Raw genomic sequence first — 18,248 nt, forward strand, 5'->3', positions numbered from 1 at the left:
AAAACTGTAAGCTGGAACAGGAAGAACAAATTGATTCATAGCATGGACTTTGTTCCAAATCTCAGGGCTGTTTTCTGTATTAATTGTAGTCTTCTAAAATATTACTTACAGAAGTTAGGTACTGTACCTGAACCTGGGGTTTTTCCATTTAAAAGCATTTTTTAATTTTATTTCAATTTCTATGGTTGTTAATTCATCCCTTTTCATATCCTGCACATTTGAACTGATTACTGTTTCTTTTATTTCTTCCATTCAGTTCAGCATCTCTGTTATGTACCACAAGGTCTTCATAGATGTTGTTGTCCATGTTGAGGTAGTAAAAGTGATGCAGATTTCAGGCTGTTAAAAGGCTGTTTCAGTGCTGTTCTGTGGTGGTTGCTGTCTGTGAGGCAGTTTAAGCCTCAGTCAGAACAAGGTTTTAACACATGAACCTCACCATAGCAAGCTTGTTATAGTCAGATGAATCAATAAAATCAGGCTATAATAAGATTATTTTTCCTGATTTCAGTGCAAGTTGTCATGATTAGTGTGTTACAAAGGCAGCTCAATATACTTACTACTTGGCATCTTCATGACTTTACCATCACCACCATTTAATTGCATACTGCAGGTATTTTTGATGCCATTCAAACTTACCCTAGGAAAAAGTTGACTTTCGGGTTTATTCATAGGTTCATAGGTTCATAGGTTCATACTAGGCTATCTGCCCAAGGGCATTTATAAGCCTAGCCCATAGTTATGTGGCTTTCGCCACCCCTTTAGTTTGAATAAAAACTATGCCTATCATTTTTCTGTGCCTCTGTCAAGCAGTGACACTGAAGTAATCCCTGGGGTATATCTGCGATCTCCCATCCATTGGTCAAGATTCCTCTTGAACAAGGCCAGCGAGGTGCTCTGCCTCACATGTACCGGGATTTTGTTCCACAGCATAGGGAGTCTCTGGGTGATGAATCTGTCCCTCCAGCACGTTCTATTTATAACCGTGTCAAGGTTTAAGTCTCCCGCCTTGTGGTTCTGAGGGATCTAGATTTTTGAGGTGAAGCATATTCATCAAATCTGGGTTTGACATGGCCTTATATGTCAGGCACAGGTCACCTCTGAGCAAGCGGTATGAGACTGAATAAAGCTGGAGTTCTTTCAGTCGGGCAGCATAAGACATATTTTGAGACCCTTTATCCTTTTGGTGAGGAACTTTGGGGCCTTTCAAGCTGCATCAGGTGTCTGGTCAGATACATTCCGAACGGGCATTGTACTCAATCATAGGTCTAATGAGTGATGAGTACAGGGGACGATGACCTCCCTTGATCTAGATGTGAATCCCTTCATGATCAGGTGGGCGATATAGAAGGTTTTCCTAACCACTTTAGCAACATGAGTGTCAAACGAAAGACTACTGTCAACTTGGGTCCCCAGATCCCTGATGACTTTTTCTGTGCTCAGTGGATTGTCACCTATATGGTAGCTAGGGGTAACCTTGTTTTTCCCAAGGGTATGACTATGCATTTTTGGCGTTAACTTCAGGCCATGGCTCTGGCACCAGTTATCTGTTTCTGTGAGGCCCTTCTGGAGGATATCTGTGTCAGATGTGTTTTGGACTATGGCAGCCAGTTTGCAGTCATCTGCAAACTTTGTCAGCCATAACCCTCCTGTTTTTGCTTGTACTTCAGAAAAGTAGATGCCGAACAAGAGTGGACCCAGGACTGAGCCCTGTGGGACACCACTTGTGACAGGCTTTGAGTCTGACATGGCTCCAGCAACTCTGACCCTGTGGGTTCTGTCGCTAGCCAGTTTGCAACCCATCTTGTGATGTATGGGTTTACATTCAAGCTGATGAGTTTTTCGATGATACCTGAGTGGGGTATTGTGTCAAGGCCTTTGCCAGGTCGAGGTAGGCTGTATGGACTGCCTTTCCTCATCAATGGCCTTGGTGACTGTCTCGAAAAGTCAACCAAGTTTAAGAGGCAGGATCTGCCTTTGACAAAGCCAAACTGGGTTGGATCCAAAGTCTGCAAGTTCCTATGTCTTTATTTATGAGTTCCATTATGATCCTCTCCATGGCTTTGCAGATAAGGCTTGTCAAGCTAATGGGCGGTAATTTCCAGGGTCTGTGGAGGCACCGCCTTATGAAGTGGGACCACAGTCGCGCCACTCCTTGGGCACGTATCCTGAGGTGCGGCTAAGATTAAACAGCTGTCCTAACTGTGGGTTTAATTCCTCGTTGAGTTCATGAAGCACACAGCCGGGGACACCATCCCGTCCCATGGATGCTGTGTTTTTTGCCTTAGTGAGGGCAGTTCTCACCTGGGCGTTGGAGATGTTTGGGGGCTACAATCCTCTGGAATAGATATCTCTCCTTTGGGGAGGGCGAGAAGTTTGCACTGAACCTGTCAGCCAGTATGTTAGCAATGTGTGTAGGTTCAGTAATTTTCACATCATTTTGAACTAATTCTGAGCATATCTGGGAGTTTCCTCCTAGGTTTCTAACATAGCTAAAGAAGGCCTTATGATTGTCTTTAGAGTCCTTGGCGATTTTTCTCTCAAAATTTGGCTTGGATGATTTTATGAGAGCTCTTAGTTTTTTACTTATAATGATCAAAGGTGTCTTACCTTTCAAGGATTTTGCTCTATCTTGTAGTAGCTTCCTCCTTTTGTTGTAGAGCTTGTTTATGGCTGGGGTCCACCAGACTGGACGCTTGCCTTTGGTACAGAGAGTCTTAGTTTTGTTTGGGATTGCCTGATCCATGCAGTCCTGTAGGTGCTGGTAGAAGGCATTTGTAAGTGATTCAGCGGTTTGAGTAATGTTTACCACTGGCTCAGGGGCCTTAAAGGAGACCACACTAGTTTTTAGAAGTGTGAAATCGGCTTTTGAGAAGTTTTTCACTGTGGTCTTTTTTGTTTCAGGTGGGGGCGGGATGAGGACCTCCAGCGAGATTAGTTTATGATCTGATCTCACCAGTGAGGGGTATACTTCCGGTGTTGAACATTTTGATCCCATGTTCGTGATGATGAGATCAAGTATGTTTTCACCTCTTGTGGGGATGGTGACTATCAGTTTTGTGGTTTTCGTCTCAGGCTTTTAACCATCAATCATATGGGAGTTGAGATTTGAAAGTAGACCCATATATATATATATATATATATATATATATATATATATATATATAGAGAGAGAGAGAGATGTGTATATACACAAGGAAATGTTTTGATCGTTCAAAATGCCATCAATTGAAAGGTGAACCACAATGCCAAGGTTTTAATGGCTTATAGGTAGTTGCTAGGCTTCCAGTGGGAACCATGGAAGAGCTTACCCCAAATTCCCAGTTGGCTCAAGCACTGTCTGGATAAGTGGCTTGCTCAAGGACACAGAGTAGGCAGAGGAAAACTAACAGCTCACAACCTTAACCCTCTACACCAACTGTCAGTCTGGAAGTATCATTTTTGACACAGACCACCAAAACTCTAAAAACTACTTTCTTTGAGTTGTAGCAATGCCTGGGTTGGTCATATAAAAGAATCATGGTTCCCTGGAAGATGGGTGTGGAATACTCTACTTATTCTCCCAAAAACAATATTTGTATGCTTTCCCATCATTTATGTTGGCTTTAGGAATTATATTTGACCTAAAACAAATGCCAACTACTACAAATGTATTTAGTTATATGTAAACACGTGTGTCACTTCTTCTATACATCGATATTGCATACGTTTTACATATGTTCATAGGTACAAAGGAGATTACTAGACTAAAGGCTTAAGAACTCTTACAAGCCTAGCTAATATAACCTGATATTATACAATATATGACCCTTAGGGACAGGAGGATGGCATGGAATTGCACCTATGCATTCAGTGTCTTACAGAATGCCACTGTCCACAAGGGACATATGCACTACCCCAGGTGTGAATTTGCGATTTCCCATCCTTTGATCCAAACTGTGTTTGAAGAGGGCTAGGAAAGGGCACTGCTTAATGTGAATAGGAAGCCTGTTTCCGAGAAATGACAATCCCTGAGACACAAATCTCTCTCTCCATCATGTTTTGTTTGAGTCATTGACTAAGTTTAGATTGTTTGATTATGTCACCCTTGTGCTGTTTGACTTGTGAATCTGTAGCAGTTCCATCATTGTTCAAAGCCACAGAGAGCACACTGAAACTGCAAGGTCATAATGCCTCCCACACATTTAGACCAACTACTACACAGACAGGGATTAAAGGTGGAGGTACATAAAAATAAGTATACCTCAAGGCTTGTCAAACAGGACAATGGATTTATGCTACTCCATGTTCAAATCACTATAGGTAAAATCCAATACCACTTCCTTGCAAACTATAGGTCCACCTCTATGACCCAAGAAACCTATACCATGTATTTAAACTTATTGGAAACACTCACCATCCAACCCAATACCAAATTTATGAGGGACTTTAATTACTCCACTATTAAGTGGGAATTCTATATGACACCAAACATACAGGCACAGAGATTCCTGGATTTTATAAACACAGCTCATTTGGTGTAGTGGTAGTTGCTCTGACGGCAGTACACAGGGGCCTAGGTTCGAAACTTGGCCTGATTATTTCCATTTGGGAGGGTGGCCTAATGGTTAAGGTGTTTGCCTTACAAACACAAGGTGCAGGGTTTGAGTCTCACAAGGGATAATTGGCTAGGCTTAAAATGGCTTGCAAGGGCAGTTAGCTTAGTACTAATCTATGAACCTATGAACAAATTCCCTGGACCAGATTGTCAATACACTAACTGGGGGTGCAGCCTTACTGGATCTGGTCCTCAATAATATGGGAGAGTGCTGCACACACCCCTGGTAAGGTCAGACACCAAAATGGTCTCATTTGAAGTAAAAATAAAACCTGGACTCCTAGCTTACCCTGGAATATTCAGGAACAACTTGTAGGCTAACTTCCTGCTATTAAGTGATAACCTGGCAAAATTTCAAGCCCCCATACACCCAGAGAACACTGCTGCCTATGCAGAATTGTTCACTGAAACTCTATGCACACATGTTAATAGCTACATACAGGCAGCTGCACCCACCAGGGAAAAGTGTAGAACTAACTCAAAAACAAGCCTGCCTGGTGGAACCACAAAATCTGTATAAGAGAAGGAAGAAAATCATAGCAAAAATAAGGAGGTGCAGCACCCAGCAGGATAAAAGCACCCTCCTCAAACGAAACAAACAACTCAGTGGATATGAAGTAACTTTGGCCTCCCAGGTCAAGGACAAGCACAAGGCATTCTTTAGCTATGTCCGCCACCTCAAAGGCAATACACAATTGTGTGCAGAGCTCATTGTAAATGGATCCACCTATAATGAGCCAGCAGATATAGCAAACCTACTGGCTGACAAATTCAACTCCAACTTTACCCTTCTTTCGCCTTCAACCTTCCCTCAGGAAACTCCATCAAATATAAGACCCCCTTCTGTCACTAGGGACAGATCCTTAATGCTGTCTCTAAAGCCAAGAACACTGCATCAATGGGCCCAGACAATATCCCAGGATGCCTTGTAAATAGCATGAAAAATGACCTATCAGGCCCTCTGGAACTGCTATTCAACTATAGCCTCCAAACAGACTTCGTGCCTCATGAATGGAGAACAGCAACAATCATCCCTGTGCATAAAGGTGGGCCATCTACAGACCATGGAAACTACAGACCCATAAGTCTCACTAGTCTTATATGCAAAGCTATGGAAAGAATTATCATGGAAATGATCAATAATGATACAGGAAACTTCCAGACACTGAACCCAACCCACTTTGGTTTCACCAAGGGCAGGTCATGCCTACTCACCCTGGTGGACTTCTTTGAGAATTTCATCAAAGCAATTGATGAGGGCAAAATGGTTCACACTGCCTACCTTGACCTGGCCAAGACACTTGACACAATACCCCACTCAAGCACTATTGACAAACTCAGGAGGTTAGGTACAAACCCGTATGTCACCCACTGGATAACCAACAGACAGGACCCAGAAAGTTAGAAGTGGGGAGTCTACCTCTACAAAGAGGCCAGTCAAAAGTGGAGTCCCTCAAGGATCAGTCCTTGGACTGCTCCTTTTTGGCATTTACTTCTATGAAGTCAAGGACAATGTCAATCATCTCTGGCTGCCTATATTTGCAGATGACTGCAAATTAGGAGCTGTCATTGAATCCCACACTGACACAATTGCTCTCCAGGAAGAGATGCCACAGACAAACAACTGGTGTCAGAGCCATGGACTAAAAGCAAATGCCAAGAAATGCATAATAGTATGTATCCTTCAGGAAGTCTTCTACTCTTGGTAACTATCAAATTGACAACACACCCCTTAGAGCTGACCCAAAAGTCAAGAACTTTGGGACACACATAGACAGTAATCTAGCCTTTGACCATCATGTTTCTACAGTAATGAGGAAATAATTCTATGTTGCTCAACTTCTAAACAAACGTATGGCATCTAGGTGCAAGGAAGTCATTATGCCACGGTATTCAGCATTCATCAGACCTATCAGTGAGTACAATTCTCCCTTTGATATGTACCTAACCAGGAATATCCAAGAATTGGAATGTATAGAGAGGTTTCTCAGTAATAGAATACAGGATGAAAGTAAAATGTCCTATGCAGACCATCTCAGTGACCTATCCCTGTATTCTGACTCCTACAGGTTGTTGAGGGGAGATCTACGCCTGCAATACAGGGCATTATCAGACCCCATTCTGATGTACATCTTGCATATCCAATAAACAAACAGTACCAGAATTATCTATTCTAAAGACATAAACCTTGCCTGTGATATAAATAGGACATGCTGGAGAGACAGATATGTATGCCAAAGGCTACTTTAATCACACCTTCTGGAAGCAGATTTCCTTCCTAACCTGATTCAATTGAATGAGGAACAGGAAATTCATCCCTGGCTTGATACTTATGTCTGTAATGGACACAGGCAACTTGTAAATGGCTCATCTCCCAGGCCTCTGCTTGTAAACGTTTCATCTTCCAAGCTCCTGTTTACACTTGTCAAGAGTACCAGAACCTATCAGAGATTTGGGATGCATGGTTAGGCTTAAAAAGGCCCTTGTGATCATTAGCCTAGAAAACACCTATGAACCTATTTGTAAGGGCCTTGTAGGTTAGGCACAGATCACCCCTTAATAGTTGGTAGGAGACAGAGAAAAGGGATAAGGCGTTTAGTCTATCACAAAAGTCTTTTAGTCTGTCACATAGGACATGTTGTTTATGCCCTGCATTTTCTTTAGGAGGAACCTCTGCGATCACATACTACCTTCGAGATTTGATCTCTTGGTTTCTTCTGAAAAAGGACTCTACTCACTAGAACTTATTCAGGGTAAACATATCACAAATGCATACATAAACAGGCAGCATGGGTATTCACACAAGTAAATTCAGATGAATATGTGTTTAAGGGGTTTGCTGTCATTAATTTGACACACAGACGGTTGAGTCAACTAATGCCTAAAACTGTTCCATGAAAGTTGAAGTATTGAATACCAGTATACCTGACACAGACACCAAACCCTGAAACTCCCTACTGCTCTGGACCCAGGAACAATCATTACTCTGGATCCAGAAGAGGGGTAGTTTTGGACAATAAGTAATGTTGGTTTTCAACATTTCAGTGTTCGTAATGGGGGATTCACACAGGTGGACTCGACCACCTGTGTGTCAAGTTAATGATAGTAAACCATTTAATATCATGTATCAGGAGAAGCTTTAACTTCTCTTATTAGATAATGCTCCATAAGGGTATATCATCAGTATATCTATTAAGCCATAATTGTGGTCATTCTGAGCTACACTAAGTAAATCTCAGACTCGGGATAGCATGCTGTCAGTGAAACTCCCTCCCTGCATAGAACTTACTCAGAGTGACTTTCTCAGAGGAACAACAATAATAAAAAATGTGTACTGGCTAAAAAAAAATAGACAGAGAAATCAAAACACACAAAAAAAATAATAATTTTGAGCTATAGCATAAGACTGTGACACTCAGGGTAATATGCTATCAGTAAAGATGCTAGCACTGGAAATATAATAAATAGTGTCTTCATTCAGAAAGCATAACAGAAAAACTGAAGAATACTAGGTACTGTGTAAAAAAAATAAGAGATAAATCAACACAGAAAGTAGAGGGAATCTCTCCTTCACTCTCTCTCTCTCTCCATCTCCCCTCCTATCCCTCCTTCCCTCCCTCCCACAAACCCCTCCTCTTTTCTTCTCCTACCTCCCCAGCTAATTTTTTCCTCCCTCTTTACTATTTCTATCCCTATCAACTGCCTCCTCATCTAATAATGTACCTTTTACTTGTATTTCCGGGTAATATTGTGGTTTTTCTGATTCTAACAAATGTCCAGTCATGTCTTTATCACAATGTACCTATGGCTTGCATTTTTTATTTTAATGTTGTGTTTTTTCTGTTTTATAAAGCTTGTATATTTCAGTCTATAACTGGAGCTTTTCTCCCCAGTCTACCTCTGAAATTGGGTTCTTTCTGACCCAGTCAGACCTTCCCGGTAAACAAATACATACATACATACATATATTTCAAGCACGGGCATTAATGCCCTTCTACCTTGCCAATATACCAAAACACTTGTTCCCATAATAAGTATCCAGACTGTTCTTAAAAATATACAAACTAGTACTTGCTTTAATGTAATTAGGTAGTCTGTTCCAAGCATCAGCTACTCTATCAGAGAACCAATTAGTACACTTCTCATTCCTGTATAATCTTCTACATAGGTTATCTGATGATTCTCTAGTACTTTTTGATAACCCCAAACATTCCCAGAGTTAGTTGTTTCTAAATGTCCTATATACCTGAATAAGATCTCCTCTTAAATATCTGTAAGAGACACTGTACAAGTTCAGATATTTTAGTCTTTCATAATAACTTAAATTTTCACATCCATGGATTCCGCTGGTTGATATGATTAGAAAAATGCAAAGCTGAATCTACCTATATACCCAGGTCCTTAAATGAGTCTACAGTTTCAATCACTGTGTGCTGTATTAAATATTCACTTTTCAGTTTATGCCTACCAAATCTCGTATGCTAAGTTTTTTATGTATTTGTCAGCATATTATTCTCCTGTGCCCAAATGGTCAATTTAGTCAAGTTATTTTGCAGACATGCCTTATCTGTAACACATGTAATCAGTTTTCCCTAATTTCAGGTCATCTCCATATAGACTGTAGAACACCTCAGATTAAAAAGTTAGGTCTGAAAGATACAGTCTAAACAAGTAAGGGCCTAGGACAGAGCCCTGAGGCACACCCTGACTGTAACCAAGGAATTCACCTGTCCATTTATTGTATGATACTTGCCATGTCCTATTTATAAGCCATGCAGCTATCCAGCTTATCAAGAATACATCAATACCTAGTTGTACTAATTTATTTATCAGTGTTATGTGTATGACCCTGTCAAATATTGAAGTTAAATGCATATAAATTACATCACAGCACAATTTTTCATTCATAGCTGTTATTGTATTGTTATAGAACATCATATTACATGTGGTAAAAGATCTGTTTTCAACATATGCATGCTGATATATGGTTTCAAGTCCCAACCTATACATTTCTGACAATAACTTATCCAATATTAACCTTCTCCATTATTTTTCCACAACATGAAAGTAGACTTAAGGGTCTATATGATTCTGGGTTTATCCTACTCCTCTTTCACTTAAAAACAGGTTTAATAAGCGCATGTCTCCAATCTTGAGGAATCTCCCCATATTTATATGACCTAGTGAATAATAGATATAATGGTACTGTAAGTTCTTGCTGAGGTGTTCGCAGGTCATTGTTACTAATTCAGTCTCCTCCCTGCACTTTGTTTGGCAAATGTCAAATAAATAAATAAATAGTATGCAGATTGTGAGGTTCGGCCATATCTTAATGATACGCATAAATAATGAAAAATAAAGCAACTTAGGAAAGATTGTTCATATTTTGCATTGCAATTTCCTGGTTCAAGCAACATTTTCTGATGTTTTAAACAGTAATACATTAAGAAGCTTCTATATTTTAACTCATAGCATGCATTTCTTATTTATGTGGAAGTATGCCAACATATCATGCTGAGATGTAGAGTGCAAGTAGTGTAAATGTACCTTAAGGCAGCAGGCTAGACGGCAATGATAACTTCTTTCTTTCATCTCTGTTGTATGCACGGATGAAAAGAAAACATGCATTTTCTAAGGAATAGTTTGCAATTTTTGACGGTTCAGTGATGATTATATTGTGATTTTGTTTACATGGACCATAAAACGGTATGACTCCAGAACATACTTTTTCACTCAGTTTTTTCCTAGAAAATACAATCATTTTTGCATGACAATTTGCTGTTATTTCTATGTGTTAAAGAGAATGATTTGTGGTAGATTGTGGCGCATGTTATGAATAACTGCTCAATATGAGGATGCATACAGAAAGCAAAGATACTGCTAAAGCCATGCAAATTTTGGGCAGGAATAATGTTAGATGTCAGCCTTGTATTGTACAAAAGGCAACGTACAAAAACATGCATATTTTAAACATTTTAAATATCATAAGTTTAAAATTATAAGATAGAAATTCATTTGTATTTTAAAATATTTTAAAATGGCAGCATACTGCAGCATGTCTGTTTTAAGTATTAAGTTATTGATTCTAATAATACATGGGGTCTGGTGTATGATTCATGAAATATCTTCCTATGTATGTTTATGAAATGGGTGTTTTGATGAATGTTAAGGTTAAATGTCATGAAATCAAGTTTTGTAGTCTGACAGTGGGATATATTTCATATTTCCTCACCAGCCAGGAATATTTATATTCCAGGAATCTTTTTTTCTTAACATGTAAACATACTGAACCTTCCTGAAGTCTTCTCAACCCAAAAATATATATGTGTGTGCATGTTTGTGTATGTGCGTGTATATATGTGTGAGTGTGTGTTTGTGTGTGTGTGTGTGTGTGTGTGTGTGTGTGTGTGTGTGTGTGTGTGTGTGTGTGTGTGTGTGTATGTGTGTGTTGGTCTGTCTATCTAATGACTAGTTTCCTACCGTACTTCACAAGAAACATTTACATTTTGTAGTGTTTTAGCTTGCATGGCTTCTGAACGCCCATGGCTTTTTACATTTTAAGTCTTTGTGGGTACATTTAGGCAAGTAAAGCCAAATTAACAGTGAAATCTTAAACTTGGCTAGATATTTCTCACAGTTTTTACTAAATGGTTTATCTGTGTGACTGTTATACTCTTTGATTTAGATGTTATTTGGGATATTTCAAAGGCATCCTGCACCCAGATATTTATGGACATCAGGCTTCATTTTAAGATTTGCATTTCTTAAACATAGCCAAAGAATTCACTTATGCTATAATGATGAGGTCACAAAAAAAAACATAGCATGCCTATAACTAGTGAGTGTTGGCTTTATTTGTCTAAATGCACCCATAAAGACAAGAAAAAAGTTACAGGCACTCAGAAGGTATGTAACTAAAACACTGGTATGTTCTTAAGAAATCATTATAGCAATAACCCATGATGTGGGTGTGGTAAATTGAAGATTTACCCATGGTCGACGTTGTTTAATCACAAGGGCGAAGCCCGAATGATTAAACAAAGACAACCATGGCTAAATCTTCAATATACCATACCATAGAGTTGGTTATTGCTATTATACAATGACATTATTTAAGAACAAAATTACTTACTTTTCTTAAATAATGTTATTGTATGATGGCACCTTGGTGTTCTTCCACTTTCCTTGGATATCCCGCTGCTATTTTTTATGTACCGCGCATATGTATGGGGCTTTCATTCTCACAGTTACACAGCACATTAGTGTTGTGTGATGGTGCTGTGTATAGGAAGAAATGCAGAAAAGAAGATCTCCATTGATTTTTTTAAATGTTTTTTTAATTAAAAAAAGATACCTGGATACTCTGAAGGTATGTCAGTGATGGGACATAGAAAATAAAAGGATAATCAGGTACATTTCTCTAGTTTTTCATAACGTACCTGATTATTCTTTTATTTTTGTATGTCCCATCTCTCTCGTTGGTTTCAAGTGTCTGATTTTGCAAGTTTATTATTATTATTATTATTTTTTGTTTTGTTTAAGTAAAGGCAAAGTGAAATTTTTACGGCATATATTAATGGAAAAAAGATTTTTCATTGGTGTATGCTCAGATTTATAATGGGCATGCTGGTTGGGCTGACCAATTAGAGTGCTACATTTTGAATATTAAAGGCTAGTTGTTGTATAATTACAAATATCCCATGGCCCTTCTTACAGAAGGTTCAGTACTTTACACAGTGAATATTCTAGCTTGGCTGGGTCTTTTTTGCAGTTTTTACTACATGGTTTGTGTGTGTGACCTTTTTACCCTTTGGTTACGGTTACCATTAGAAAGAGCAAATAATTATATGAGTGAATACTCATTCAAATGGAGTTTTTGCTGGCAGCCTTTTGTATACAGTTGTGGTGCAGTCAAGTAAAGGAATTTGCCATTATCCCACTATTGTGTGATCTCAGAGTTAGTATATATAATTAGCAGGGGTGTGTGGGGAGTGAAGGGGCATTGCCTCTTGCAAAAAAAGAGTTTTTTTTTTTTTGCATTTTCAATCATTTTAGATTTGCATGCAAAGTGATTGTTCTGAGCATTCCATATTTGATGAGACACAAACACACACACACACACACACACACACACACACATATATATATATATATATATATATATATATATAGATATATATACACACACACACACACACATATAACACACACACACACACACACACACGCACACACACACGCACATATATATGTTCTGAAGTTCTATATATCATTAAAGAATGAAAGCGCTTAGCATCAGTTTTGTCTTGTCTTCCGTTTAGTTTATAGAAAAGATTTCTGTTGTTTTAATATATATATATATATATATATATATATATATATATATATATATATACATATATAAATCTGGATCTACAAAAGTACATTTATACCTGAGTTAATTTCTCTGAAATGGCATTTCAGTGAATGCACAGACTGCTGAATTCCTTTTCCGGTGAAAGGAACCAGTTGGCCACCATGGTAATTAACTGAAATGGAGCAAAAGTAAGCCCACCAAAGTGGGGGGCTGTGCCCCCCATGCCCCCCATGTGAGGGGCTTTGCCCTCCACACCCTCCCTACTTAAATATACCAATTCTGAGATCCCACTAAATGGAAGAGAGAGGGCATAGTTCACCATGGTGGCCAAGTGTTTCCTTTCACAGGAAAAGGAATTTGGCAGTCCATGCATTTGTTGAAATGCCATTTCTGAGAAATCAACTCAGGTAAGTCAGATTCATTTAAACATGCTTTTGATTAAACAATGGAAATCTCGCTGTGTGTGTGTGTTTGTGTGTGTGTGTGTGTGTGTGTGTGTGTGTGTGTGTGTGTGTGTGTGTGTGTGTGTGTATGTGTGTGTGTGTGTGTGTGTGTGTGTGTGTGTGTGTGTGTGTGTGTGTGTGTAGATATATATATATATATATATATATATATATATATATATATATATCTACACACACACACACACACACACACACACACACATATATATATATATATATATATATATATATATGTATGTATATCCAAAACAAAGCTAGGGATGTGTTCATCAAGGCCAGGTACTTAAATATATGCCAGAGAAAATATAATGAATAAAGTACCAAATCCACCACAGTTAAAACACCAATAAACTTTAATGGAAGTAAAAATTAGCACTTTTGGGTTTTCAAAACCGTTCTTCATATCAGCTTACAAATACGCAAAAGCATATATTTAAAACATCAAACATCCAATAGGGTTCATCATAATTAGCACCAAAAACTTGGCCAATCAGTATAAAAATCTTTCTAAAAAATAAGTAAATAAACATTCTCATTGGACTAAATGCTAGAGACTGTAACACCAATCATCTTCTAGCATTTATCAACTTGTCAAATCATAGTTTAAACAAGCTCATCATGTAAACCAATGGTCATATCAATGCCTTCAACCAATTGTTAAAGGCAGCGATAATCAAAAGTGAAAATCGGCAATATATTAGCAGCGTACAGTCCAATAACATGTTTCTTTATCCCATCTAGTCAGCAGAAGCCTTGACATTACTCACCCAATCAACAATGTAAGTCTCTTAACCAATAAAACAATAAACCGGCCATCCACTGCCTATACCATACAATATCGTTCTCAAAAGATTTAGCTCTAAAATAAAAATGTCAATAAAAATGAAGTGACATTAATAATTTACCTGTGCTATTAAGCTATGACTCTGTTAACTAAATGAGGCTAGTGGTGTACTTTACAACTATATAATATATTGGACTCGTCCTCATTTAAAAATGGACACCTTTCAATTTTCGATAGATCATATTCACAATATCTCCTTATATTGTACTTAAAAATGAGAATGCCAACTGCCAGCCATTCATAAATTGAATATAAATGTAAATATCTAGATGAAAAAAAAATATGGCTGTCATATACCCAATCCAGTGTATTTGCTGGCTTTACTGTCGAATCAAATCAACGAACAAATTGAAAGAACAAGCTAGCAATGCTATCTAATGAAGTGTTTATTTGTCCCTACCAATCAACAGAAGCCTTAACATTTATCATCCAATCATCCACATAAATCTTTAAAACAATTGAATAGTAAACTGCCCATCCACTACCCAAGACACGCAACTTCACTAAACATCAGTAGACAAACATAAACGTAGAAGCCAATCACTAAAAATAATATAGTAGAACTCTTAAATTAAACAGAACAAGTGGCACACATTTCAGCTGTTTCAAATAATACAATGATATAATGAGGCTGCATCTGGTACTCATTAAAATATCAAAATGTTGACAAGTAAGAGTTTGTATCTATCTTTGAACTTATAACTAAGCACTCAAGAAATATGATGCCAACAAAGAAATCATACAACGTCAATTCAAAAAAAATAACACTTCCTGATAATGTTGTTATAAAATTCAGTTAAAATTGTATTTCACTTTAAACTTCTGCATCCTAATTTGGGATTTATACTTGCCAGATTTAATCCTGAGGCAAATATGCCCCTGAAACCAACTGCCATTGCAATGCTTTTATTTCTAAACTATCTTACAGTTGTTACAAATAGTACTCGTGATTATTATAATATCATCAAAGCAGTCTAAAATCACCAACCTTATTTCACCCTTTTTTTGGTAAATGCCACTCTCATATCCATCAATGTTTTGTATCTATTGTGTCTGTTCTCTTCAACTTTTCTTATTTTAATGTTTATTACATGCTTTGTATAATTCCTGTTTTGGGACATAAGTATATATTCCCTCTCTGTCAACTCAAATTCCTCATAACTGGTAGATAGCCTAGAAGCCCTGAGCAGTACACTTTCAATAATTTTCATTTAAGCCAATTCAGACAGTTTATGTTAATATAAAAATATTGCTGGCTACCTCATTCCTTGATGGAAATGAGCCTTTCCCTTCCTATATCATTCACTAGTTGAAAAAAATGTATATTATCCCTATTGGCATTTATTTCAAGCTAGAAAAAAGCTGGAAGAATCATTTATGAAATTAAAGAATGCAAGTAGCATCATTTCATTTAGCCAAATTAAGAATAACTTGTTAGTGTACCAGCAGTAAAACTAGCTATAAGTCTTATATTTGGAACACCAATATGTCTTCTCACCCTGTCATTACCAAATTGGCATAACTTAGCACCATTATTGCACCATTAGCAGCCCCAGCTAATTGCCTATAAAATTCACAATCAAAAACAGAATATGTATTTTCTAAAACTAACACCAGAATTGTGTTTGTTATATGCATTTTGATATCTGTCAAGCCTTACTTTAGTTTCAGACATTTAAGTGCCATAACACTATTTTTCTTAGTTTTAAATTAATATTGTGGTGGTACATAGGTAAGTACTAGGTTAGCTGTCCTGGTGGGGCATTTTAAGACTAGCCAATTTTCAACAAAGGTGAAAATCAAACACTGTTCTTTGTGGCTGTGAGATAAAAATGATGTCCATTATGCCAACCATTAGTACCATCAATAGTTACTAAAAATACATAAGAATTAATGTATACATTCCTATTTGCATTTACAAACTGAAACAAATTTCTAGTATATAAGCTGTTTTTTTTCAACTGCATTTTAACTGCTCTCAATAAACATTGCTAAGGGGTCATTTCCAGATTTTGCTGCACCATTGGTCTAATGGCAAGAAATTACATATGTTGCTGTACCTTTGGAATTCCTAAAAATAAATAAAGTGGTATTCTGCAACTGTTTAACATTAGAAAATCGAATGTGTCATCACTAATCAAATTATTTGCAAATGACTCTGTGATTGGTTTCAAAGCTACTTAACTGACAGGTACCAAGCTGTGAAATGGGAAAATTCTCTCTCTCCTCAGCTGCCTATAACTATAGGAGTCCCACAGGGTTCTATCTTAGGACCACTACTATTCACAGTCTTCACAAATGACCTCCACACAGCATGCATCTATAATTCAGTATGCAGATGACACTACCTTAATCTGTGCTGCACAAAACATTCCCACCCTCCTGCACACAACTCAACTAGCATTCTCTGATGTTGAAAACTACCTTACCAAAGCCCAACTTATCCTCAATCCAAAGAAAACTCAGCTTATGATTATAACCAGTTCTAACAAAAACACTAACAGTCAATTCACTATCTACTCCACAAATGCTACTCCAATTGCTCCAGTGCCACAGGCTAAGCTATTGGGAATAACCATAGACTCCCACCTAAAATTTGATAGTCATCTGAACTTAACTATTAAAAAAGTACATGCCAAACTGGGGTCACTCTACAGTATCAAACCATTTCTTACCAACAACACAAGATCAGCCATTGCTCGCTCCCAACTTCTATCCACCCTACTCTATGCATCTCCCATTCTGACTAATCTCAACAAAACTGAACTAAGAAAAATGGAAGCTTGCTGTAATAGAATTGCCCATTTTGCTGCAAATTGCTCATATAGAACTCATCATTGTACTGCTTTGAGACAGCTCCACTGGCTTGAACTGCCCAACCTCCTAACCTACAATCAGCTCTGCCTCTGTCATTCTATCTATTACCTCCCCAATAAGTGTCCTGCCCTCAAAAACCTAGTACAACATCACTCAGCCAAAAGGCCTCTTAGATCATCAAACAAACTACTACTAGAAGTCACCAACAGCTACAATAGCTTTGGAGATGCACTATATAGTAGTTCGGTGGCTAAAAAATGGAACTCTGTCCCTACTAGCATTCAAAACACATCATCCAAAGCCTCCTTTAAAGACCTCATCAGGCAACATCTCAAGCAAAGTTGGCAGTGCCATGATTGCTCCCCAGGCTAGTGAAAGCGGATAACATATGCATACTAAATCTAGAGCAATTTATAATAGCTTTTCAATCTTACTCAAACACTGGCTAATCTACAATGTATGTACTGTACCTGTGTACTATGTATGTATTCTACCTACATTCCAAAGTTCAGCTGTACACCACAAATCTATTACTTACCTTTATTTTTAAAATTAATATCTTTTTTGATTGTTCTCTCCACTGTAACTGTTTGTGCCGCATGCCACTGTAAAAACATGTCTCTTGTAATTTGTGTGTATACTGATTATGTCTAAATAACTAAATGTGTCTGTAATTTTTCTTTGCGGAGCTTTTCTCCCCGGGCCTCTGCTGAAAAAGGGCCTTTTCGGCTCAGTCAGACACCCCCGGTTAACAAATGTAAAATAAATAAATAAATAAAATAGCTATATCGATATTTTTGTATGATTTGTACACAAGATTCACATTATAAACATCAGCATTTATAAAAAAAACAATACTTATCTGCCTTCAAAAAGCTAAAACATTTATAATTATATTATTCTTTCTATAAAACTTCTCATCAAAAGACTAATTGTAATACTTATTTTTACAGATATTTCTAAAAGGTTTTGAATTTCTTTGCACAGGTATTTTCAAAAACATTAATAGCTGGATTAAAAGTGGGGGGAAAATACTTTTTCTTTAAAAAGCACCACTTTTGTGAGATTAGAGTATACTGTTGGACTTTTAATCCAGTAGGACTCCATTTTCAGGGTGAACATAAAGTAAGTTATTGACTGTGTGCAGAAGTAATGCCCACAAAAGAAAATTCA

The sequence above is a fragment of the Protopterus annectens genome, chromosome 1.part1 (genome assembly GCF_019279795.1).
Source record: "Protopterus annectens isolate FY-2018-M chromosome 1.part1, PAN1.0, whole genome shotgun sequence".
Lineage (NCBI taxonomy): Eukaryota > Metazoa > Chordata > Ceratodontiformes > Protopteridae > Protopterus > Protopterus annectens.